At 41.3% G+C, this 26,911-nt stretch overlaps 2 long non-coding RNA genes across 2 annotated transcripts; both read right to left on the reverse strand.

The window, feature by feature from the left end:
* Positions 1-10,612: 10,612 nt before the first annotated feature.
* Positions 10,613-17,055, reverse strand: LOC136054955 (uncharacterized). Its single transcript, XR_010622792.1, has 3 exons — positions 16,843-17,055; positions 12,032-12,134; positions 10,613-11,130 (listed from the first exon to the last, which is right to left on the reverse strand). It is a non-coding gene; the product is annotated as an uncharacterized LOC136054955 (long non-coding RNA).
* Positions 17,056-22,893: 5,838 nt separating this feature from the next.
* On the reverse strand, positions 22,894-25,355 carry LOC136054958 (uncharacterized). Its single transcript, XR_010622793.1, has 3 exons — positions 24,786-25,355; positions 23,893-24,098; positions 22,894-23,036 (listed from the first exon to the last, which is right to left on the reverse strand). It is a non-coding gene; the product is annotated as an uncharacterized LOC136054958 (long non-coding RNA).
* Between the last annotated feature and the right edge of the window lie 1,556 nt (positions 25,356-26,911).

Below are 26,911 nucleotides of genomic sequence, written 5' to 3' on the forward strand. Positions count from 1 at the left end.
GGGATCTGAGTGATTTCAGCTGGCTTATCAGCCCAGGTTCTTGTCTCAGGAAAGCAGAGCACCTCAACACGGATTTGCTCTGCTGCTTCCCAACACACAGGGTATTTACACCTGGGCTAAGTGCCAACGAATCAGACTTTCACCACCACTTACATGCAATTTAGACTCAGTAAATGCAACTGTAAATGACTTAAAACAGGATGCAAGATAAAAGATGGTGAGACCTCCCCAAGTGCTTAAAAAAATGGGGAAGTCTATACACATAAATGCAGTGTGGATTTTTCTGGTGTACAAGCTGTGGAAAGAGGTCCCTAGGGCAACATGTTGAGTCTCTAAATATCAGCTCACAACGACTCCCCCAGGGTACATTAGTTCTGACTTCTGATTTTCCCTGGGCTGGCCTAGTAGCACTCATTATGTTCTTATCCAGTGGTACAAGTCTGGGTGTCAGATTGGTCCTTCAGGTCTTCCTTTGACCCATGCAGGATTGGTACTGAGGATGAACTTGAGGATGAACTCTTGTCATTCTCAAAGGAAAAGAGCATTCCCAGCCCTGCGGGAATCAGCCTTTGTGGGGCTGAGCAAGCAGAGCTGGTGGGATAGGACTGGCTTCATTGGGAAAGCAAGGAGAAAAAATTCCTTTTCATATTCAGTAAGCAAGTATTTTAAGGCTCTCTGCCCACCACATTTTAAACAACATACTGTTATGTTCTGTTGATCCTATCAATGCTACACTCCTATTTTAAAGGCGTATTTTCTTTTTGACACATTATCCATTTACTTATGTCTTTAACTAGGGTCACCCACCTCACATATCAAGCTTTTCAGTGCACGATGCCGCATATGATGCAAATACCTGTTGAATACAAAAGAAAGGTTGTGAGTAGAAGACAGATCTTTGCAAACCAGTTCAGAATTGTACTTGCTAGTCTTTTGCTTTTGTTGGTTATTTTATTGCTACAGTCTTAATGTTGCTTAAAATGTACACTTTTAATGGATTAATTGATAAGAACTCCAAAGATACATTGAGCACATAATTAGCAAGTATGCTCTGGCATATATCTGCAGCTGCATTGAACAGCAGCTGTTCTTAGTATGGAAAAAACATCAGCATGTCTTAAAAAAATCACTTTGCATTTCAAGCTAGGAAATCTCAGCTACGTTTCATCTGACTTATGTATTGTGAAAAGCAACTGTAGTGAGAAACAAATTGTTGGATACATATCGCATAGAAGGTTTATATGATATATCACTCAGCATGGAGCCTGGTTTGATTTACTTTGCACCCAAGCAAAAAGAAACTGAAAACAAAAATAGTGCTTTTCCTTTTCTTGTATTCTCTGTGATATTCCGCCATCCTTCTGAAGGTAAAGCACATCATGAAGTCACTGTAGTTTTGCGTTCAGTAACTGATGGAAGGATAAAACTTTTCTGTCTAGGCGGATGGTTCATAGCTGCACAGGTGGAACTCAATGTCTCATTTCCCAACTTGTACCCGGTTTGGAGAGGATTTTGGTTCTTCTGTCCTGCAGTGGAGACCGGGAAGCTGCATGGGACAGCAGGCTCTCACTGTGCACTGACCCCTGCCCTGGTTTAGACACCAGGCACCTGCTGTGATTCATCTCAGAATGGAACAAGGAACTGTGGCACTAGGCAAATTACCCACTGTCTGACATTTGGAAGTTTATAAAAATGTTAGGGAATATTTAAAATGATGCAAATGAATATTTTCATACAGCATATTTGGCTGTATTCCTGGCCTGTATTATTTTTCTGGGTTGGATACCTCCATCTCCAGCAGATATTCAATCCTTGAAATGGGTTGGCTTTTATTTTATTCTATTTATTTTTCTGCCATCTATTATTCTAAAGAGATGTAATGGATCAGCCCAGATATATTTCATGTTGTGAGGAGAGGGAATGAAATAGCATGAAAATCATGTACAGTTCAACGCTGAGCTGATATCTGTGGGGATAAAAACTTAGTCCACAACATTTTTACCTTTGTGTTTTGGATTCCACGGGGTAACAATCAGCTCCAAAAATCTCACTGTGACAATGCTTTCAAAGTCAAATAAGGAGCAACAATGAGAACACACCCTTCCCCCACCCCCACCCCCACCCCAATGGCTCCCCTCCAGCTTCATAACCCCAATTTATTTTTGACATCGCACCATAAGACTGAAAAGATTAATCTATAATAGATTATCTCACTAATCTGCAACAGAAGAACAGAGGATGTGATTTGCTCAGGATCTGGCACACTAACAATGGCACAACATGGCAAAATGCTTAATAAATATCACACCACAGAAAATTAGAATGGGGGAAAGCTCAGGCTATTAGAGAGAGACACTTCCCTGCAGTGAGGGAACCCCCCTCCAACAGCTGCACTGCCCACTGATTGACCACCAGCTGTTGAGCAAATCTTTTCCATCAGCTTTCCAGAAAGGTTTCTCCATGCTTAGATGTCCAACACACCCTGCTTTGAGCTTGCATTTCAGAAGTGCTAAGCACCTATAACATAGAAATAGAGGCATTTACTCCATCTTTCAGTGCCCTGTGGGGTCTCAGGATGTATGTTATAGAAGTGCAAAGTGTAGTTATTTGCGGGAAGTATTGAATGCCTGGGGGAAACACAAACAGCTGGATGGCTACATCGCGTATTTGTGCTACCGAGTGTTCACCTTCATTTCAGAGAGTAGAGGATGTTTGTGTGGAACTCACTGCATAATTTATGGCACTGTGAAACATTTACTGGGGGTAAACCTGAGCCTATGGAATCCAGTTGAAAAGGGCAAGCGTATTTTTCTGGGACATGGCTACCTCCTGTGCCAAGCTTAGAAGACAAAAGCCATCAAAACAAAAACAGAGCAATGTTTAAGTAAGGGGCAGCAATTTCTGGTGGTTCTGATAACTTACTTGCCACTTAGCAAAAGTAATTTCCATTTTCTCTCATCTGAGAAACTGCTTAGAAACACTAGAAACTTGAGAAAAATTCTCTCTTACCTGCCTAACCTGGGCCAATTGCTGAAGAGCAGTCCTCTGCCTGAGAGCGGGTCACTGCCAACAGGGGCAGAGCAGAGCACGGTTGTGCCAGTATCACCATTCAGTGACACCTTCCTTCTGCTGAAACTCCAATTCTGTTTGGCAGCATCTCACTCTTTGCTAAGTAGCTGGAGATAAATATGGTGCTCTAACCTCTATTTCCTCTATCTTCAGGGAGATTTACCTGCCAGTCTGGGCGGCCCTTTCTGGCATGAGAAGTTGAACAAAGTTCTCTTTGTAGTAATGGAGTTCATCAGTCTGCCATGCCCCTTCCCTTGACCTGCTGGGACTTTTCCTTTGCTTGTGCTTCTGTCAGCCCTTGGCCTCCTGTGTGGGGCCAGCAAAGGTCTCATTCTCCAGACTCGTAGGCCATAACTGAAGATAGTAATTCATTTAGCGTGTGCCATCAAACAGCAGCTGCCTTTAAACCACTGACCTGAAGTGTGGCTGTGAGACAGTGGCACTGTTCATGGAAGTGCAGGAGAATGGCAGAAGTCCATGAATAGAAACCCCACAGACGGGTGGCAGGCTGAGGTGCCTGACACAGATCTGGGGATGGGGAGCTGCCCCATGAGCCAGTGCTGCCAATGGACAGACAGCACCAATATGCCTGTGTGCTCTTGTCTCCACAGCCCATCAAAAGGAGATGTTTGTGCCTTCATTTTAGCTGGCTTTTTAGCAAACACACAGGCTTTCTTTGATTTTCTGTCTATGTGGTGATGACAACTCTCCCCTTTATCCAGCAGCCAAACTGAAGCTTGCCTGGGCAGCACTGACATCATCCAGTCTGCGTAGTGATGCACAGCTCAGCAGGGGAAACCAGACCAGGGAAATAACAATGATGCTGCCACAGACCCCAGGTTGTTAGACTCAAATCTCTCTTCTCTCTGCTCTGACTCTGCTCCTTCTTAGGGAAATCAGAATTTGGGCTTTCCTTTCACAGATACCTGAGGGTCAGGACCAGGCCCCACTTCTGTGCTCTGCTGGGCCACCCTGGCAGCCAAGCAAGTTGTACTTCGGCAGTTCTGGAGGATTTTTGAGTTGGGAGACAGCAAAGGCTGCATCACCAGCTACAATTCAGAGGGGGGGAAATCAGTGCTTAGAGTTTCTCCGAGGACTGATGCCAGTGGTTCAGACTGATGAGCACTGCCACATTTTCAACTAGATAATCTTTAACGGTCCCTTCCAACCTCCTGGCTCAGGAACTGGAGTGCAGCAGGACTTTGTTCCTGGCTGAGCATGCCCAAGATTCTTGCATCCTCCAGCCGCTGTACCATGGAAGAGCTGTGGTGCTTACCAGGTTCTTAACTCCTCTTGTGCTGTTGGGGGTTCATGTAAATGTCAGGAAAATCCAAAGCCACAGAAGCAGCCCTGAAGTGCTGGCACACAGCCTCTGCTCCCAGGTGGCCTCAGCACTCAGGAGGCAGTGTGGTATGGCCGACTGCCCTGAACTTCAGTCCTTATTTATTTATTTATTTAGTGAAAGCCAGCAATCATAGGAATTAAGTGGATGGATGAACCATAATTTATTACCACGAGCTCTCTTTGCCTGTGTATTTCTAACAGATACGATGACAGATGCTGAGATGGTTTCACTTTGGACAAAATAAATATAGCAACAGTAATAATGGGACGTAGCTGTTAAAAAAAATGCCAAAGTTCATAAACAAAACCTCACTCATTTCATCAATAATTATTATTCTAATTCTGGTCTTCGGTTACTGAAAATGAAATGTTTGGGAAAAAAAATAGATTTGTTAGTCTAAAGTAACGCTAAAACATGTGTCCAGAAGTAATGCATTTGTTTGCTGAGGAGCAATCCATCTGTTAGTACAAGAAAATCAGGACAGGAAAAATAAACGTTAGCCTGTGATATCAGCCATATGAGAGAAGAATCCTTTTGAAACTGCCCCCAAGAAATCCCAACCAGAGTGCTGAAGGAGGCAGACGAGCATTAATGAGCAGGAGGAGTGTAGCCTCCGCTGGATTCCTGCTCCTGTAAAGCAGCAGAATTACAAAATGGATGGGCATGAAAGACATTGCAGATTTGCTAGAGATATCTGCTGCTTAGTGCCTACAAATTCAGTTTAAGGGGCCTCTCAATGCGTGTATGGAAATGAGTCAAAAGCAGAACTTCTGACCTGCTTGAAGAATTTAAACACCAGCTCAACTTTTCTAAAAATTAAAACCTTTCCAAGCTAATAATTTTGTACCCTTGGATTTTAGCTTTTTTTTTTTTTTTTAAATCAAAGATGTAAATATTTCAAATTTGTCAAATGACTGGACAAAGCAGTGTTAAAAATTCAACTGCACTAATTACTAGCTGAGCAGCATAAAAACCTCTGAATAAATGTCAGTCTAGGAGATAAGCTCTTATCTTAATCTAATGACTCCACAGACTTAATTTGTCAGGCCAGCCTAGTTGATGAAAAACAGGTTTCTATTCTCCAGTGTTAGCAGCCACATCTTTCCAAATCTTTGAAGTTGGATAGTAATACCATCAGTGTCATCCTGCAAAAATCTTGTGGCCAAGCCAATTTCATTCCTATTGTCCTGTTGCACTAATTAAAAGTTGTTTTTACCTCCACTGGTCTGTGATAGGAGAAAAGGAAGCCAATTTCTTTTTAGATCTGTTGTAGTCTTGGATGATCATTCATTCTCTATTTTTATTATTATTTTTTAATTCCCTCACTCTGAACAATGTGTTAATATTTGCAGTGGTCTTTTGGTATCAGAAAGCCAAGCTTTGCAGCAGCACTCTACAGACAGCACTGTGCTATCCCAAGACAATTCCTTCAGCACAGATGAAGTACACAAGTGCATGTGTGTGCTTATTTGCGTCAGGAAGAATAATTTTGAGCTTGGGCAATGAATTCAATTTTTAAAGATTATTTTAGGTCTGGGAAGGTCTTTCCTAAAGGAGCATTTGACATATTTAGCACTAAATGCACCAAATGCCCTTACTGTTTGGACAAAGTGGATTAATGAATTAAAAAAAAAAAAAACAACAACAACTGGCTGCAGTCAGTGTTTCCAGCCCCCAGTCTCAGCTAACCCTTCTGATAGGAAGCTGGCATGCCTCTTTATGCACAGGGTCCCATTCCAAAGGGCACTGTTGAAGTGTTGTATTTTTCATCCCAATCCCAGTGTTTAAAGAATGATATGCTTGGGTTTGAGGAGTCTCCTGGAAGGTGAGGTTTATGCTAATGATACCCAGACAGGTTACAATTAGGAAAATTTGAGGGAAACAACAGGATTATGGTGAGATCTAACATGAAGCCAATCATAGAGGCCTGCCTTTTTGAAACCCTTTTTAAAGGTTTGTGTGTGAGTACGGTTGTGCAGTTCAGCAGCTTGTTGCTCCTGGGTATAGAAGGAGCTGGGCACCAGTGCTGAGGCAGCCAAATCCTGTGAGACCAGGCAGGCCATACTGCCCTGCAGGGCTTCTGCTGCAATGGCACAGACCTTTTGGCAGGACACACACAGAGGCTGGGAGGAATAGTGGGGAGCTTTGCATCTGCAACAATTTCAAATTGGACGCTACTTCCCCATCTTGGTTGGGTTCAGCACTTAAAATACACCAATAGCATCTTTACACATCCTGGCTAGCACATCACCTCTTATGGGGAATTACTGCCAGCTGGAGTCCATAACACATTCATTTCAGTTTTTGTCCTCTACCTATGCAAAGGAGCAGAGTTTGCATAGTAGAACCAAGTGAAATGCTCATGGCCCCAAACACAGCTCAGAAAGATGAGACTGTCAGATAAATTACAGGCAGATTTCCACTGTAAGGTGTGAGGTTAACACAATGAATAATACCAAATAGCATTATAGCCAAGCTATTTTATCAATTCTATAGTTAGACAGATCATCATAACAGAAAAGAGACAATCAAAATAAAAGGAAAAACGCTCACCCATATCTTAGACCAATAAAAGGAAACTACAGGGGCACAATCTTCAGAAAGAGACCCTTCCCCAGTGCTGGTCAGCCCTTAAACGGGGTCTAAGAGAGGTGGAGCCAGACTCTACCCCTTCTGGTCACACAGGTGAATTGCCTTCACCTGTGTTCCTGTGGCTGACTCAGTGCCCGCCTCAGATGATCAATCAGAGGTTCAGGCCATGTTTCAACAACTCCCATACAATACTAGAGCATCTCTGAGTGCGGACCAGTTCCTGAAACACGTTTAAGAACTGCAGCCTGTTGCTTTCTGGGAGACAACAAAACTTTATGAAAGCTCCATGCTTCAGCCAGTAAGTATCTGATCCTCTAAACACTAATAAACATTTGGTGCATGCTCTGCAAGCTTGAGGCCTAGTCAGACCAAAGTTTAAATTATATCCATTGATTTCATAATGGAAGTGATGGTCTACTCTTCAACATGCCAAATTCATTTATATTAGGGCTATGGCCTGGAATGGCGCTTTTTTTCATAAGAATTAATAGACCCTCATTTCTCCTGCTCTGAGTCAGAGTTTAAATCCACAGGCCACTCCTGACACAGCTGAAACAGAAAATGAACACATTGAAGTGAAATTTTCAAAGTGACATTTGAATCCCCTTTCTCTGATGAAATCCCACCTATTGATCCAGTCAAATGACTGCAGTCTCCATGGGTCCATCCTGTAAAGCCTCCTCAGCTGGCTTATTACTGCAATTCTTCAGGTGCACGCTACCCTTTTTCAACAGAGGACAGGTGCCAGCTAATCAACTGGAAAAATGAAAGCTCCTAGAGATGAAATCCTCATTCAAGTGAAAGTTATGGCAATATTCCCATGGACCTAATTGACTACATGTATCTTAGGACATTATCTCAAGTTCGAATTACCATTTGAATACTGACTTCCTTATTTACACTGGGGGTTTGACTTGGAATAAACTAAATTACTGCCCTTTCTACAGCACTTGAGTGTTGAGGGGCTGACTCATGCGGGAGCCATAGTGCTAGGGGCAGTGTACCAGGACCTAGCAAGCTTGAGTCAAGCTGACCCTGTGCCAGGAGGCTTTGCAGGATAGAGCAGACGAGATCCAGAGGGATCTCATGGGCCCCTCTGCTCCTTCCATGCCCTTCAACAATTGTTCCTATCATTTCGTAAAAAAAAAAAAATGACCTATTTGAGTCTGTAAAGGAGCCCTACCATTTCTTGACCACTGCCTACAAGGAAAGCAACTTGGGGTGCTGAAAAGAACTGAAGCCTTATGAAAGAACAAAGTTGAGTTCTCTGTGGAAGAAATGTGACTTTCTGTCAGGGAGCTACAGATCCAGATCAATTTTTCTAGCAAAGGAGAATAACTCAAGTCTAAATGCAAAAAGGAGTCTGTCATGCAGAGATAAAAAAGTATGGAGTTAGCTGTCAGATTTGATAAAGTATATGGTGCTGACAAGCCAATAATGAGCTAAGGTCTGTGGTGAGGCTACAACTAGCTGGAACCACCTTGGCTTGGCAAACTGAAGTCCAAATGCTGGCACCACCATTGGAGGCAGGACAAGCATAGTCAATAGGAACAGGACTTCTCTCTAGATTTGCAAATAGAGTATCAGAGTTCACTCACCTTTTGTGTGGGTGAGTGGCAGTGTGTGCTAAAGCACATGCCTTGCCTTGGCTCTATAATGGTTTCTTGCTATAAAAGTTAGCAGTTTTGATGCATCATTTCTAAAAGGAAGTGTTTGTCAATTATGCTTTAAGTGTTTAAGCTCAACAGTCTTAATTCATTGCATCAGATAAGAGAAAATCATTTTGCCTTATATTTATGATTTATCACTTCTACCCTAGTACTAGAAATGTTTGGTCTGCAAACAAACTCTTCTGTTTGTGTTTTGCTTTGCTTTGTGTTTTTTCTTTTATCCATCTAAACTTTTCCAGGCAAATCCATAACATTTCTATACCATTCAAGTATGTTGTGGGAGAAACATATCTGGAATACATTGAAGTAGTATTCCATGATAAATCGTAGCTTATTGTTGGACAGGACAGAGACTTGAAGATAGGCAGGAAACAGGAAAGTTCGTGATGAATAGCCAAGTCCCATGCTACTGCACAGGTCAAGGTGAGCTGTGCTGCCAAACCCAGGGGTACACTGATGCCTGCTACTTCACATTGCCCTTGGGCACACTTCAGATTCTTGAGTTGAGATCGGAAAAGAGATGGACCTGGTGAGTTGGCTGACAGAACCACAGAAAAGCAACAAAACTTGTAGCGAATGTAAAAATAAAAAAAAAAGGACAAGATGTAAGCTATTTTTTGCCAGGTAGAAAGGACCAGATCATCCTAGGAATTTGAATACTTAAGTGCCTTTGTTTAGGATCCACCTCAAAATGGCTTTGATGATCTGGGACACTATGGGTGGAGAGGTGTCTCCTGTACTTACAGGCTGGTTACTAGAACTGCAGTAGCATCAAAACAAACAGAACAACTATGGGTACGTTCTTAGTCATTGACCACCTGGTCATGACTTCATGAAGGGAGCAAAGGTGGGTAGAAAATAGTTCAGGGTAATCTCAGTTTTTCCAAAACATGATACCTGGCATGTGAGGATGGCTGCTGAAAAAAACCAGAAAATGTGTGTTAGGCTCTTGCTTTTATAGCAGTGCTGTGTAACACAGAGAACAAACAGCTTTGTGGAGATAAGAGTGGCTTCCCCCACATGGGATGCTCTTTCCCCTTTCATTTCAGCCTTACTGAGTGCACACCAAAGATTTTCCACTTCTCCAGTTTCAAAGGGAACCTCCACCCACCCACAAGTATTTCCTCTGGTCTTCACAAGCTGTTATTGGCTCAAACACTTTCCCTGCACTCTTTGGGAAAAGAGGCAGATAATACAGGGACAGTTGATTCTTGGGACTAATAGTAAAGGTACCAGTTAAAGGACTTAGCAGGGGGCCTCAGATTTGCTTGCAGAGTCCTGTGTGTCTTTTCTCGCGATCAAAGTGACTGCAAGAGATTGTGGTTTTCAATTCATTTTTTGCATATGGGAAAGAGGGTGGCTTTGTGCAATGGCTGTTTAAAAATACTTCAAAAGAACTTGAATCAGTCCATGGCTTTGCTATATACAAATTAAAATAATTGATTTTTGGCAGCCTTTTAGGAGATCTATAAATTAAAGGGATCACGTTTCTGATACATTCGGGGGGACTTTATTTTATGCTGACTTACAGAGTGCCCTCCACACCAGAGCTGGAAGTCAGCCACCAAAGCAGAGAGAGCTTCTCACTTTCATTTGCTCTGCCCTCCTGTCACTGGGTCTCTTTCTGGAGCACCCATGGTTATGGCAGGTCCTGCAACCACGCTGGCTCCATACCCTTTCTTTTCATTTTGTGTTTTGAGAACTTTATGTTGAGAAATAGAAGCTGCCTCAAACCCAGCAAGACCCATCCCTCTGAGGAGATTGTTCCTCTCCCTTCTTCTCCATCAGTAGAAACTGATACCCTCACCGAGTTTGTGCTGCACCTGGGCCATCCCTTTTGTGTGCACTGATGGCAATGGGTTCAGCTCTATCTGTGATGACCTAAAAATAGCTCTCAATTAACATTGCATTTCAAGAATTGGAAAATTTCCCAGAAGTCCATTCTTTTTTTCTTTTTCTGTTTCATTACATTTTACAGTAATAATACACAAGCCTGTAGAAAACATGACGGGTAATGAAAAAAAGTAATTAATATAAGCACTGTAAAGCATTTTTTTTTCCCTCTGTTGTCCTTGCAGAAAATTACTGCTTTAAACTGAGCAGGATTTGAAAATGCATAAAGCAAACAGTAATATGCTGTGGTTTGTAAATATCTTATGCAAAATAGTTAAGTCAACTGCTGTTTATTTTTCTTACTTTGTGTCACAAGCTCTTATTTTCTTTTGTTCATTATTTTTTCCATTTGTTCTTTCTTTGGGGGCTTGTTCTCTTTCATCTTAAGGAAGTCACTGGGTTAACTATATATATTTTTTCCTGCTACAGTTAATTCAATCAAACATTTGGGATAGCCTGTTCCACCCCTTCTTACCGTCTCTGGTAAGTGCTGGCTCTGAAATGCAACATGCACCACAAAAGTGTAGCTGGCCAGGTTCTCACTATACCGCTCTCAGTGTTCTGGCATAGAAAAAAAAAGGAATGCATTCTTTTATCCTACAAACAAACCAGTAATTATCCCAAATCCTAGTGTTATGACAAACGGTAGTCTTCTTCACTATTCCTGTAGGATTCTGCAGTGCTTGTATAAGGCTGGCTAGTCACAGTTTTGGAATGGGCTGTGAGCAATATGCAGTCAACATTACGTGAGATGGCACGGTATATGCCAGCTCTCCTTGGGATATTTCTCTCTGGCTATCTGTAGAACTTGTAATACCCAGCGATAGCTGAAGGTCACAGCAGAGTTTCTGTGCTGAAATACAAAACAGCATTCCAAACACATCTTCTGCGGCCAGGCAAGAAACTGCTTATGGTATATTTTCCCTCCCCCAACTCTGCAGCTGACATCCAGCATTAGTTATTGTTTATTTTTGTCTTGTTCCTGGTTCTAAAGGTTTCCCTTATGGCCCTGGTTTATGTGAACTTTCAGATATCACTCGGGGCTTCACTGCTTCATCCCCTCTGATGTAGCCAGCTCCCTTGTGAAGGTAGGCCTCCCCAGCTGAAGATCTGTGCCTCTCTCCTGTGGCATTCTGTGCAGCCATTTGGAGTCCCAGATGTAGGAAATGAAATAATCCACGCTCATACAGTCATGAAAGTGCCCATCTGGCACACAGGAACATCACGCATTGGAAGCACACAAGCGTGAGCTCACTTTTGTTATGGCATTTCATAAACAGAGATGCAGCGAGCCAGCAAGTAAGGTCCTTTGGATAATAACAATCATTTCCACCACACATTGTGTTTAAAAAATAGGGGAAGAAAAATCAAGACAAACTGGGAAGATTTGCTCTGAGGTTTCTGAGGAGAAATTTCTACTTATAAACGTTGGTTTTTTTTCCCAGTGGCCTGCTGTACTTACATCTCCTTGGCTCTTCCCACTCTCTCTGTAGATGTAAGACAATGGTGACAGCTGAAATGTAGCCAGTTAACTCTTAGTTACCTCTGCAAGCTCTTCTTCCTCACTGTTAAAGAAAGGAAATATTAGATCATACTTACAGAAGTGAGTTCTATAAAAACAAATTGCATGTTACTGCTTTCTTATCACTACATAAAACTCACAGAAACAGTCTAATAAATGACCTCACCACTCAATTTTGAAGTATACAAATTAAAGACAGCAACGGATAAGCCAAGAGAGATTAATGTACACTGTGTGCCTGCGTGTGTGTGTTTGCATGCCTCTATGAGGATATACCCATATGCTGTTGACATTCAACCTCTGGAATTATAATTAGGGGAAAAGGCAGATGTGTAAATTCATCTTGCTGGGCAGGGCATACATGCGGCACCAGTCCCTGATTAATTCAGGACTTGAACACTATTTACTCCAAAATACAAGGTTTCTGCTGGGATATGTTGGCTAATAAAGGGGTGGAATATGAGGAAACAATGAACAGCCTGAAATGATGGACTAAGTTCAGCACCAGTAAGGAAAAAGCAAGGTTATTTATATTATTCCAGCTTTGTAAAGTAATTGAAAAAAGACACCCTAGGCATTTTGTTGGATGTCATTGCATGCTGTAAAAAAAACCTTGGGATGTACTAAACCTCAAAACCCCACGATTAACCCTTCTGACAGGGCTGAATCTTCAGAGGAGGGCTCCTTAAAGGGGTGAAATTTTTAAGGTCAGGAAAGAACAGAGAGACTTACCAGGTCAGCTGAACCATCACAGAAAAATCATGCCTGGTCCAAAGTGGGGGCTCAGGTACACAGCTCCATGGTTTATGAACATTATAAATTATGGATAACAGTAAAAGAAAATAGTCTCTGCATTTTACATGAGTCCTTTTTGTATTGTATTTGGCAAACAGTACCCGGTCCAGTATATGTTAAATACTAAGTGCTAAGTTGGGAAAACAATGAGATGTTTGTAAATACGACAGACCATTACAATATACTGCTTCTCATTTGAAAAGTCATTTGTGCAAGAAATGATTATTGACCCATAATATGTAAATGATTGAAATGCAGAAATTAATATTTGGGTCAACTCATGTATTTTTCAACCATGAAATGAAAATCTCAGTATTCACATTCCAATTCATACATGAAAGCGTTACAGCACTATTACTTGGCTATTGTATTAATTTATTATTGTCTTAGTTAATGACATTCAGAGTTATATCTCTACTGTCAAACTGAGGAAAAGCGTTGCCATGCCAGAGCAATGTTTCAGCCCAGGAATGTCCCTTTTTCTGGACTCTTCTTTCCCTGGTGACCATAAACCAAATTCACAGTTGATGGAATCAAATAAACAGCACTGCTTGCTCCAAGGAGGGTTTGGTCCTAACACACCTTAAATCTTGTACATGGAGGACTAACTACTACATTGCAGCTCCTCTGACTGTTCCCATGGGGGTTGATTCCCATCTCCTTCACGAGTTTTATACCAGTGTAATGTTGATTATTTATTGCAGTTATTCCAGGAGTAAAATCAGCACAGAGTTGGTACACTTAGCACAGTTGTCTTTTAGTTTCTTATGATAGAGATTTTTCTGTTCTCCTCACTCCTTTTTAACTGAACAACAGGGTTCAGTGACAGTGGCAGTATGGGGCTTCCAATGGCACTGGTGGGGGTGTGTTCTTTTGGACAGAGCTGCAACAGCCCTGGTCCTTCAGCCCAAGGTGACTTATTTCAGCATATTTAGTGCTCAGAAGCCATGCCAGGTTGTTAGTTCCAGAGGCTCACATGCTCTCTTTCTCCCTAGGAGTATCCCAAGAGCTGCAGCAACAGTTCAGCTTCAGGCCTTGCTACACTGTCCCTGAGGCAGCAGAAGGTGGCCCCATGGTGAGGGACCGCAAATGCCACTCAGTGCCGAGGTGCTCGGCTGAGGTGGTCAGTATAGGCCAAGCTGAGATCTACCATATGGTTGCCTCTTGGGCTATTACCTGCTACATTTAAATTCCACCAGCCACTGGACTTAGCTGGATTGACTCTAATTTGAGGTCAAAAATACAAATAATTCATTAGTATCCTGTAAACTGTGTGTTTCACATTCAGGCCTTTTTTTTTTTTTTTTTTCAAAAGTAAACAATGTCTCTTTCTGTGTGCCATGTATGGTGTCGTTTGATGTGTCTATCTCCTTAAAAGGATGCATAATTTAATAACGAGTAAATGTATGAGTGAAATCTATGTAGAATTATATTTGTGATAGACAGAATGAATGGAGAAGAGATGGGCAGAATAATTTAGATAATATCCAGAAGCAGGGCATCACAAGTAAATCAGGATTAACCCATGAAACATGATGTGCTTCACAAAATGACTGGTATATTCTAGTGACCACAATGATTTTGGTGAATTAAGCAGGGTTGTATTTGTATCAAGGTTGCTCCAGTGTTCCTACCTGTTAAGTGCACAGTGGGTCATGCCTATGAGAATGGATCTGATTTATCTTAGTTAAAATTCTGTACAATTATATTTGCGTATATCTTACAGATAAAACAGTTTTGTGTATTTTGAGTAGAAAAAACTATATTTTACATAGAAATTATTTTAAGCATCTTTAAACAGCTTATTTTGTGGGTGACAGAGCTCTACACAGCTTTTTAGAAAAGGAAGTCCCTATGTAAGAGCGTGCTTGGGTAGTGAAGAACAGGTGGCTACCACAGAACTATCTAAACTTGTGACAGAGATGATGCAGAGCTGTTAGTGGTGATCAGTGATATAGCCACTGCTCCCATGGTGTGAATAAGCAACCACCCACACTAGCTAGCTGTATGGGAAGGTCAACATCCTCTCGGTCCTGCTGAATTAATCATCCTCCAGTTTTCTTAGCCTCTGGTGCAGAAAGCAGACCAGATGACTAATTCTGGCAATAGAGGCCCTGCTTCTCAAGAAGACTTTTCCTTGATAAAAGCATTATTTAATTTTAATTTTCTTGTGGCATATTCATTTATTTAAAGCTAACAGCTGGCATGAATCATAGCATTGTAGGGGAAAGCATGATCCGTACCAATGATCTGCAGAAGATGGCATGTCTGCCGGGGGTAAGAACAGAGGGTGAAGGTTCCTAATGCTATGACTCCAGGGGAAGAGCAGAGTCCTCAAAGTCCAGTGCCTCCCAGCTGATGTGGACAGCAGCATCAGTTAGAGTGTGACCAAGGTGCAAGCAGAAACAATGCTCTATTTTGCAACGAGTTGACATGGAAGTCTCTGACAGACAAGGTGACGACTACTGCGGCCCCAACCAAACATAGCCTTTGTTTACCTTTACTCTTATGAGTAAGCTAATTGGCGTCACTGGGCCTGTATGTGTGCTTAAAAGTTACATTTGTGTTTAAGTGCATTGGTGGGCCAGGGAATAATGGGTGTTAGCACTTTGCAGGCTGCAGCCCCAGATATAGGCCTTGCCCTGGCCTTCTTCAAAGCCAGGGTGTGCTCTCAGGGCCTGACTCTGCTCAGACTGTGGCTGAACTGCCCCACGCATGCCGCTATCACTGCATAATGCTGGGAACTGTCTAAGTCATGAAGCAACATGTTCTACCAGGGCAGCCAAAAACAATAGACTTAGCAGCAGCCAGTCCAGCTGACTCTAGGAGAAGCTGCAGAGTTTCAAAATTAATCTTAAATTTACCTCTAACCCTGAAAACAAAACTAACTGCAGAATGTAAGGCTCTTTGAATACGTTTGGGAACTGTATTGGGTTTACCTTGGAAAAAAACACAAACACTTTAGATAAAGCCTCCATTTTAATTGTATCAATTCCGCCAATTAATGATAATGGAAGAGCAGGCCAATTAGCTAAATAGCTAATAGTTTTATCAAGCAGAGGCTGGCAATTTAAAGTAAACAAATTCTTTCTAATTTTATCCCCTTGCACACCAAGATGTTTAAAGGATAATGGGGGATCCAATAAAGGATACTGTTCAAATAGAGCTGCATTTAAATCGCTAATGGCTTTAAAGAGTTTTACCCCAATTAACAAAGAAGAAACATGAACATACTCTGACTTATAGCATAATATCTAAAATCTAAATGTATAATATCTAAAATATCTATAATACCTAAATATATATATATATTCTCCAACTAAGGGCAGAATGGAAAATAACACTGACTTTCCCCTTAAAAAAAAGCACTGATTTCTCCCAAAACAAAGAAACAAAGGCTCCTCTGTAATAGCAGAAGTATCAGAGAAAAAGGACTCTCCTGCCTAAGCCCTGGTACATAAATCATCTTCAAACTATGGTCATTAGTTTAACATAACTGTGGATTTGAATAAAGGAGATTGACCTATCTAACATATTTAAGACCAAATCCTACTGTTACCCAAATCTGAACTAAGTTAAAGCTATTGAAGAGAATCAAAAGCCTTTTCAAAATCAATAGCCAGAACAAATTCCTCATGATCATAATTTTGAGGATAAAAAATCCATTAAAGTGATGTCTTTGATTGCTATTAATGAAGCAATCTGGAATAAATCCAGAGCGATCCATATGGATAATCGAATCTCTCATTTTCTCACATTTCAAAGGACTCAGATCTGGACCTGTTCTATATGACAGCAATGAGCAAAAGGCTCCTTTTCCTTGGACAGTGGGTGCTCAGCCTGGGCAGTGGATGGCAAGGTCTCTAAAGGGAGCTACAGGAGCAATATTCGCAATGCACAGAGAAGGCAGAGACCAAATAAAACAGCTTCCAGCCTCCCCCACAAATCCCAAATACCTTTCCTTTGCTGCAGGTCTTTCAGGGGCTACTGAAGGCTGTTGACATCACTGAAGTGCTGCTGTAGGCTGGTGGAGAGTGCTAGGGAGGGGAGATCATCACAGTTAAGTCAACAGTCTGGCCCATGCTGGGGAAACTGGTATCTGTGGGAGCTTCTGCAGAATGGTACATGAAGGTCCCCCTCCTGGAATTTGCTTCACTCCAGCAACTGTTTCTCACTCTGAAGCCTGCAAGGTAGAAGAGGCATTTACCTTGGAGGCTCACAGTGGCTTTCTTCTTCAACAGTCCGTTAATTATCTGGCACAAATACGCAAACCCCATCCCTCCCTCTGAGATGCTTGGCACCCTTACTGTCCTGCCAGGCTCAAGCAGAGATTGGGATGTCACCCATGGAGCAGAAGTTGTCTCCAGGGAAGCTCCAGGTAAAAACTTTGGCCAGAATATAGCTGATTGTTTTAGGGGAGGTGGAAGGACCTTTTCGTTATTGTTAAGTCACCAATTCCACAGTTAAACAGTAAGCGAGTTAGGCTTTTCTTCTGCTTTTTGGACATAATGCCAGAGTCCCAGAGGGAATAGCCCTGCTCAGCTCTTGAGAAGTAGCCAGGTGATTCTGGGGTGGAGTGGTTGCAGAAAGGGCTCCACGCCTCCCAGTGTCCTCCACCAACACCACTGCCCTATTTCATCTTCCCCCGCTGTAGTCTTCCCTGCCAAGAACCTCTAGCACCTCCCTCCTCAATACCAGCTTTATGGCCTCTGGCAGGCACGTCCTAACCACTCTTTCCATCTGCTAGTAGGGGCCCTCAGCTGCACACCCTGCTGCTGGCCTGGCCACCACTAGGAGCATGCCTTCCTCCTGCATCTTTCTGCTCCTACCTGGCTTCTCTTTTCCATGGTGCCTTGATTTCTCCTCGCAAGAACTTGCAGGGCTGTGAAGTAGATGAAAAATTTGCTGATCATTCCAGCAACAGATTTTGAAAGCAGAAAACCACTTGTACTAGAACAGAAGATACAGTTTTCATTTATGACTCTGCTTTTTTTCTGCCGCTTTAGGGCAGGTGTCCACCTCCCTCAATCCACCTTTCCCTAATGTCAGAGATGCCTGAGAACTGCAAACTGTCGGCTCCAACAAAATGCTCCTGACCACCAGTCCCCAAGCAACAGTCAGTCTGCTTTAGTCAGAATTCAATAAAGCACAAGGGTTGCTCCAAAAGTAATGCCTCCTGTTTTATTATGTTGGCCAGATACAAACAAGTACTTAGAAGGCTCACCTGTTTGTAAGGAATTGTTACTAACAGAATCATCTGCACCTCCAACAGCTGAAATTATATGTAACATCTTTCACTCCAGCTTTACAACCAAACAACACACATTTCTCTGATCCCTTTTCTCCATTTAGACACTTCTAAAACCTATGCAACTGTGAGCCAGCATCTGCTATAGTGCTTCTTCTACTGTGTTGGCAAATTGAATGCATCCATGTCTCAGAGGTGACTTTTTGTAAGAGTTCCCTTAGGTGACCAGAGTCTACGTGAATTGCTGCTTTTCCATATGAATATCCATGCTCAGTTATGATGGAAGCAGTCACCTTTCTACCCTAACTGAAAATGATGTAAACATAAAAACAAGACCAAGCATACTAGGTTGAACAGGGATCCAACTAATCCAATATTTTATATTTGGCGCTTACGATAGTGGGTGCTCAGAAATGGAAATACAAGAACAGGTCAAAGGCTGCTGTTTCACAGGTGGTGTGTAACCTCCCAGCAATTTGAGGCTTAGGCAATCTCTAGTTGAGGTTGCCTGGACCTGCTGGTAGCTGCTGGCATTAACAAAATCTTCAAGCTAGAATGAAGGCCAACTGCTGACAATTCTTTAGAATCTATGAAGATTTCCTTCCCCACACTTTGTAGAGGCCTGAAATGATACCCGCAACTCATTGGAATGGGTCACATTTGTTCTTTGTGCAAAGCACTGAATGGATTTCCTCAAATCCTTTAATGGGCTTGAACCTGAGCAGTGAAAGCGGACACTTTACTGCAAACTTTCTGGAATTTGTGCCACTACAGTAGCCCTGGAAATACCTGTGAAACATTTAGAGGATCGTTAGGCAAATCATTCAAGGAACTTGAACCAGCACTGGCAACATCTACAGGTGATGAGAGAGATTAAGTATTTACTACCAACACTTGGCCTTGTGGACTGGTGAATGCTAAGCTCTGGCATTTATAGGCTGGCTAAGAAACTGTGAAGCAGGATCCAAGATTTTGGGCCCAAAGCTTGCCAGTCCAAACCCAGTCCTGCCATGTGACAATCTACAATGACCACCGAGCAGCTCCTGTGCAAGCACTCTCATCAAACTTAAGAGACATTCTTGAGGTAAAAATTTGTCAGATTCTGTAAGAGAATTTGATCTGGAAATCGAAGTGTCTAGTGTCTGTACAGAAGCAGTACATGAGATGGAAGGAGCAGGGAATGGGGCAGGGATATGGGAGCACTTGGGATGGAGCGATTTAGCTAGCTAAGCCTGCCTGTCATGGCCCTTACATAGAAGAAGTCTATCATGTACTAATGCTATCAAAAGTAAGAGCTTTCTTTGCAGCCAGCTGGAGTAAAAGAAGTGATAGGCAAACTTTTCTGACCAATGCTATTAAAAGTCTCTACCAGCACTAGAGGACAACATAACAAATCACACTCACAGCATTTTCTTTAAATACTTCTGTTAGTAGTAAGCTCAGGGACACAGACTGGAAATTATAAATGCAATTATGAATTCCATTAGCTTTTTTTGAAACCAAAGGAAATTTACTACCAAAGGAGAACAAATTCTGCTCCTAGTTAAGTGATGTAATGCCAGGAAAGCTGACAGAGTAGTACTAACTCACGTAAGAAAAGAATTTGCTCCAAGCTCCTGGAACGCATGCAAGGCTGTGCTGAACAGATACAGCTATCTCACTATGCTGAGGAAGAGCAGGAGAGAGAAAGACTTTTAATGATTAAAAAGAAACCCAAACACATGCCTTATTTTTATAAGTAAATGTGTTACCTGAAGAATAGTTGCAAACACACTCTCATTTGCATAGGATTTGGTATACATCTGTGCTCTTCAACAGATTATTCCAAACCCTAAGTATTTGTTATAATTAATGTCAAGATGCTTGGCTTATTTGTTATAAAAGAAAAGCAATTCTAATTAGCTTTTTTGATGTGCAAAACGACAGTATTTTTTCCTACTGTTTTCTAAATCAGGTTCTTTTTAAATTCCTGCACAGAAAGACAGTGTGAGGCTTATGCACCACTTCAGTCTTATTCTGAAGATAGTTTAAATTGCATGTAAGTGATAACTAGGCCCTAGGCTGGCCCTCAAAATGGGGTGAGGTTCACCTAGCAATGCTAGGAGTCCAAATAATGTAAACTGGACTTGTTGGGATGTCAAACATTTCAATTTCCTGTTCAATTCAATCATTAATCTGCATATTTCTCTTTATTATAGTGACACATACAATTCGCTTTTAATCCAAAGCAACCCTACTTGCCTTCACAGATCCTCTTGAGAGTTTTTGGGAAGAACAAAACCTTCATAACAATGACATTCAGAGGATTATCATAACAGGCCAGAGACATAAGTAAATCTCATGCAGTAAAAGAGTACAACTATGGTGAGCTGCCCAGATGTAGCAATAAAGAGGGCCAAAGTGAGCACTTTTTGTTTGTTTTGCTTTGTTTTTAGCCAGTTAATCCCGCAGAAAGAGCAGATAAATTAAGAAGCCCTTGCCAAGCCAAAGTACTGGTCCTATCAGCAGCAAGTAGCAGGAGGATGAAAAGCTGAGCACACTCACTCCCATCTCTTATCATTTGCATCTCTTTTTTTTTTTTTTTCTTTGGAGAAGCTCAGCACTGTTTATACATTTAAATAAAACCACAGTGCAAGACTGACCAGATGCCAATTGCAAGCAATGAGAATATTTTCCCTTTACTTTGGGTCTTGGATTAAGCTCTAAATGAGATCAGTGCTAGACCTGATCAGTGGAGGCATAGAGGGAAAGAAGTTTTGCTTCTCTATTAAATGGACAAACATTGTGGCTGAGGTCTGAAATAAGATGTGAGAGTCTATGACATGTTCAGGTTGTTTTTTTTTTCCCATACTGCTCTCATTTAACACAAAGAAGCTCATTTTCCATATCATATGACCTTTGATCCTGAGCAATAAATATAGTATCTTCTTTAGAAACATGAAAGCCCTCACTTTACAGCCTTGGCCTTGCTGGTTGATCAGTTAATTCAAACAAGAACAGCGGATTCCTAAAACTTTAGCCAAATTAACATCTTAAACCATTTTTGGCTTCTTCAATGAGCCAATATTGTTGTGGAGACCTGGAAGCAGCAGTCAGGTCTTTGATGATTTATTTAGTAGGAGCCATCTAGTAACTAATTGTCTTCAATTTTTAACCTCATTCATGTGTAGTGCTGACTCTTCTGCACTTTTCTTTTCAAGCTTCCTTACATCTCCATATGTAACATTTCCTGACAGCAGTTCAACTTTATCACAAATATTTTTATGAACTTGCCAAACCACATCGAAGATCTTCAGACTCAAAAGCAAAAGATAAAATCATCCTCACACACAGGGCACCTCACCCTTTTCCACCCAGGCACACAGAAAATACCCAGCTTTAGGCTCCAGTATTTCACATCTATAATGAGTAATAGCACAGTCATTTTTTTTATTTGCTGTTGGAATTTTCAGCTTTCCGTTCTTTTCTTGAATTTTTCACTATGAATCTATATCAAAAGAGAGAAGTGCTGACCCATGTAAAAGAACAATCCTCCTTGTTCGTCTGTATTGCAGAACTCACCACCTCTTAGTACTGTCCCCAGTGAAGTGTGTGCCCATCAGTGATCAAAGATGTACCATGGGAAGGTGTGTGTTGGGGAGTGCTGGCCATGAGTACAGAAGATTTTTGCACTATATTGGCATTAAATCTTAGCACAGGTCATAGGCAGTTAAAATGCTCAGTACATTTTGTGACTATAACCTAGGTCTTTGTGGGTAAGTTCAAAGAAGAATCTGATTCTTTGTATAGTTCGTTTTCCACCTTGGTTTAAGGGTGGGGTTGATGTCTATTAATTCATAGAAATAAGATAATTTCAACTCAGATTTCTGCTTAATCTCACATGAGATTTCATGAGATAGAAAATTCCTCCGTACATTTTCCACATTCGATTGCTCCCGTGCATGATTCAGCAATTGTCACATGTCTGTTTTGGGGTGGCTTCCTGCTATGAGTGGTTTCAATCTCCTTTTTATGTATTTACAAAGAAGGCTGGGTCCCCTGGGAGGTGGAAGACACTCTATTTGGACATAATAACCATCATAATTTACTAAGATTTATGCCAGTAAGAAGATATTCTTTTTAAAAAGGATAAGTCCTATTTTCTTAATGTAGCCATTGTTTAAATGAAAAATACAATTATAGTACCCACCCAGGGTATACAGTGTGTAATTTTATAATACTATGTCTAGATGAGTGTTGGCATTCTACCTACATTCTTACCACACCCAGGAATTCTGGTATTACACAATTACACACATCCTGTTGACTAATTACATAATAATTAGTATTTTTAATATTCAAAGATGCACTCAACTTGGTTATGCAAGATTTTGTGTCACTGCAAATTAAAACCAAAACATAACAAACACGTGTAGTGAAGAACACTGTTTAGATAGCTTACTGAGCATGGACTTATCTTTTAGCAGGCAGCACAAAATAATTAATACTTCATACATTTTAAATACTTTCGGCAGGCCCTCCCTCTTGCACTCTTACTTTGGGTAACACATCTGCTTTATAAATCTGTTAAAGTAATTTTGCAGTCAACACAGATTTTCTGTAGTCTGCCTACTTCTGAGTTATGATCACCTATCAGGACCAGAGATAATTTTTGGCTGAAAAAGCACTATGATGTGCCTGGGAAAGGCAGATTGTTTTTCACAATGGCAATTCTGGAAGGAATCTGGAAAATTCAGTTTAGGTCAGCAGTTACCTGAAAAGTATCCCAAGTACTATTGTTTCAAGAAACCACTTCTGATGAACCTGAGCCATTTGGCTGAACTGATGTTTGACAAGCCTGGGTGGAATGTCTTGATCCAGGCTCTTGGTTACAAAGTCTGGCTCACCATTTGGACTTAAAGGCTTTAAGATCACAGACACTTTTTGCAGTTATTTCTTAAGAGATGTACCCAAAACATTGTGCATCACAAATTCTAAACTTGGTGTTTCTTAATCCAGTCAAAATTCACAGAACAGGCCACAGAGCAGAGGCCCAGCCCTGGGTCTTGCCCACGTGGATTGTACATGATGTTTCCATGGTGTTTTTGATCTGCACTTGTTAGTTTTTGTCGAGTCTCCAGTTTGAACACAGACCTTTATGACAGTAAGAGGAGAAAACATGGACTGTGTTCCCCTCTCCAACTATGTATGGGCAAAATAGTAAAGAGTAACAAACACTTTGTGAATATATATTTTTTTCTCTTTGTGAATTTGAATTTTACTTTTCAGTTACTGTGCCTGCAAGTGATACCTTGAAATACAAGGTATTGAAGACAAATCAATACCCAGGGGTTCCTTTTGCTCATTTTTGGATTGCTTATCTTTTCATAGGGCAAGAGGTTACAGAGCAAGACCCGCTTGTTTACTGAGAACAATTTCTTGTCATTTCAGTCTAGACTCTTGCCTCTGACAGGTAGTTACCTTTTAGCCAGCCAGCAAAGGGGAAAACAAAGGGGGACTGTTTGGAAGGAGCAGAATGTGGGACTGCTGTGATAAGCAATACTGCTCAGCTCAGAGATGCGGGCAAAGCAGCTTCACAACTGCCTCTTCCCCAGAGCCCCAGCAGCCCAACTACTCTACCCCAAATAACAGGAATAAGACTCCTGCACTTCTCTACATCTGGAGAACACTTAAAAAGAGGTCACCTTTTGAATGTGCAACTGGGGTTATTGTTACTTCTAGAGACTCGTATTTTTTTTAATGTCCTCTGCTTTCTTACCTGGTGTTCTTCATCCACTGGCAGACAAGAAGCTTTCCAGGGGCAGGGCACCTGTAGCCATATACCTCTATCACCGCTGAGAAGCATGTGGCAACCTCATTTCACATTAAGACCCACTTCAGAGCAACTGCTTGAGATGCTTGCTGTTCTTAAACCACGAAGTCTCAATTGCCATCATTTGTCAAATTCCTCTTTTCTCTTCTTTTCTAAAACAAAAAACAAAAACAAAGCCACAATGAACTTCTGAGCTCTGCTATTTTCCCCCACCATAAATGTTGTGGCTCATTTGCATATATAATGAACAGCATTTAATTACTGATAATAATCCAGAACAAAAAATTGCACCTGGCCAGACAACACAAGGCCAACTTGCTTCCTGATGTGATTTTAAATGGCTGAGATATTAAAACACTGAAAAACGGTGTTTATAATGGAAATACTGACAGACTATTAACTATAGAGATGCTGCTCTAATAAATGGAATAGCCCATCGTAATCTCTAGTTCATAAATATGCAAATACAAGGCAGAGGATTTGCTCCAAAGGATGTCTCTATAATTTTAACTGACCTTTACTGATACTAAATGAGCCTGTTGCTTCTGTTTTTGAACATTAAATAGAAAGTAGAGGGAATCCAGTCTCTACATTCAGCACCATTCATCTCCCATCAGCACCAATAGCAAAATCCTCACTACTTTCTACAGTAAAAAAAATCTGGTCCCAGAACACACAGAAAGCAGGATGTCTGGCATAAAACTGAACTCTTGACTGCACTTGATTTTAATTCCGTTCTCATCTGTGTTAATTATTATTATATTAATTCTTCTGTTTGGGAAATTAAGCACACGTTCGCCCCATGTGTCAAAGAGCCTGACCTGCCAAAATGCACTCACCCGCTCTGTGATAAACAGGCCATCAACACAATGAAATAAATGTTGAATTTTATCCAGTTTCCTGTTCTGGACCAAATGGAGGTAAATCCACTGAATTAATATTTAATAACCTAAATGTAATTTCTTTTTTGTGCCTCGCATTTCACAGTGAAGAATTGGATGGCTAGCAGTTTTGCAGATTCCCAACCCCTAATTATTTTAAGCTATTCATCCTGGTATCTGTCCATTGATGCTCAGCCAAATTGCCAGCAGGGGAGAGATCTGTCCAATCCAGGAGCTAAATGAGTCACTGAGAGTCAATCTGTTTTTTTCCCTTGCTGCTGGGATTTCCTTGGGTCCTGGCCTCTCTCTGCTCCAATCACACACACACAGCTCCAGGCGTGGGTCCTCTTTGGCTTCAGCTGCCTCCTGTCTCTCCGTGTCTGCTCTGCTCATCACAGCTGTTGATGGGTTCTCGCCGGCTGGCCACAGAAGACCAATACTTCCATAACACTGCTCTTACAGCTCTTGCTCTGGAGGAAAATGAAGACATCTTGGCCTTGTTCAATTTGCTGCTGAAGTAATACATCAGGTATCTAGATGGAAGACAAACCACATGAATAAAATGTGTCATCTGGGTTAGATACTAATTTATTTGCCTTAAGTTCCGGGAACAATATTTGCACTTTTCCAGAGAACTCAGTTAAGTTCCATAGAAACTGAATACTAATATGATTTCTGCAGCATGGAAAACAAATATGAAACAGAAAAAAAAATTGACTCATCAGAAATATTAGCTACTTCAGTATTAAAATATCTGACAATGCTGTGAATACAATTTATAAACAGGAACATTTAGAGCCCAACTATTCATTGAAAAGCAAATTCCTTGCTTGCTCCCTTTTAGGGTCAGGATTCAATTACACAGAAATATGCAGCAGACTTAAGGACTGCATGTAAGATTAAGATAACTGGTATTTCATGGTAAATGATTAAATTAGCTGACACAGTTTTATCCTGAACTTTGCCATTAAAACTGACATTTTTGTGCCACGCACATTGTAGGCTGCTGGTAATCTAAACTGCCTTTCTTCTTCTAAAGACTTTAAATAGCTAAAGTACTCTTGTTCTTTACCCTATTTGCAAATGTGCGGAAAATATATATACATCATAACAAGATGAAGTAAGCACAGGAGCAGAGGACTTTACTTTTCCTCATCTATCATACAAATACCTTAAGAAAACAGCAAGGAAGCTTCAAACACCCAGATTCAGCTCTGCAACATGCACTTTAATCAAGTGGTTTATGTGCCTCCACAGAGATGAGAACATGCTGTCTTCCTCACGGTGAGTAAAAATAGAGAAATGACAGAAGCCTCTTACTAAAAGTTTAATTATTCCTAGTATACAATTCTAAACTACTCTGTGTTTTATTCCTCTCCTTTTCAAACTTGCTTTTTTATGCAAAGAGAGTTACAAGAATAATTTTGGTAGAAAGCAGTTTATGACTGGTTGGATGAAGCCGGAGCTGGTGGCTGCAGTCACTGCCCCTCAGCTGAGCTAGCTGGGAAGGAGCAACTCAATCCTCTGTGAGGATATGTAGCCCCCAAAACAAAGCACAGGCAAGTCATGCCTGATCAGAGATGGACTGTGAAGGAAACGAATCTTCTGAGCATTGCACTGAGTGCCTTCCAGAGGTGGGTGGGAAGCAAAGCCACCGAAGAGGCACAGCAGGAATGAGGAGAGAAGGCCGGATAAGCAGACAGCAGATCCCCACAAGAGCCCAAGGGTGAACATAAGGAATGGGCTGTGGCTGAAGGAAGTCTCACAGGCAACAGTTCTTCTGTTCTTCTGGTTGTTTGACTTGATTGGGGGCCAGAAAAATGGATCTTTGTCCTTTTTTATTTTTATTTTTTTTGCGCAAAAAAGTAGTATATGACTCACACTGCAAATTCTCCTCATAAATAGAATAACCTAGGTTATTCTATTTATTTATATATTTTTTAGCTAACCTGAATTTTCAAAAGAAGTAGCTAAAAATGCAAACCCACAGAACGGCAATATTGGTCCAGAACAGTGGATCAGCACATCTAGCCATTCACAGGGAACAGGCTTACGTGTTTTTGAAAATTATGCAATAGCAACAG

The sequence above is a fragment of the Cyrtonyx montezumae genome, unplaced genomic scaffold (genome assembly GCF_038088225.1).
Source record: "Cyrtonyx montezumae isolate F1298 unplaced genomic scaffold, pur_monq_1.0 scaffold_1, whole genome shotgun sequence".
Lineage (NCBI taxonomy): Eukaryota > Metazoa > Chordata > Aves > Galliformes > Odontophoridae > Cyrtonyx > Cyrtonyx montezumae.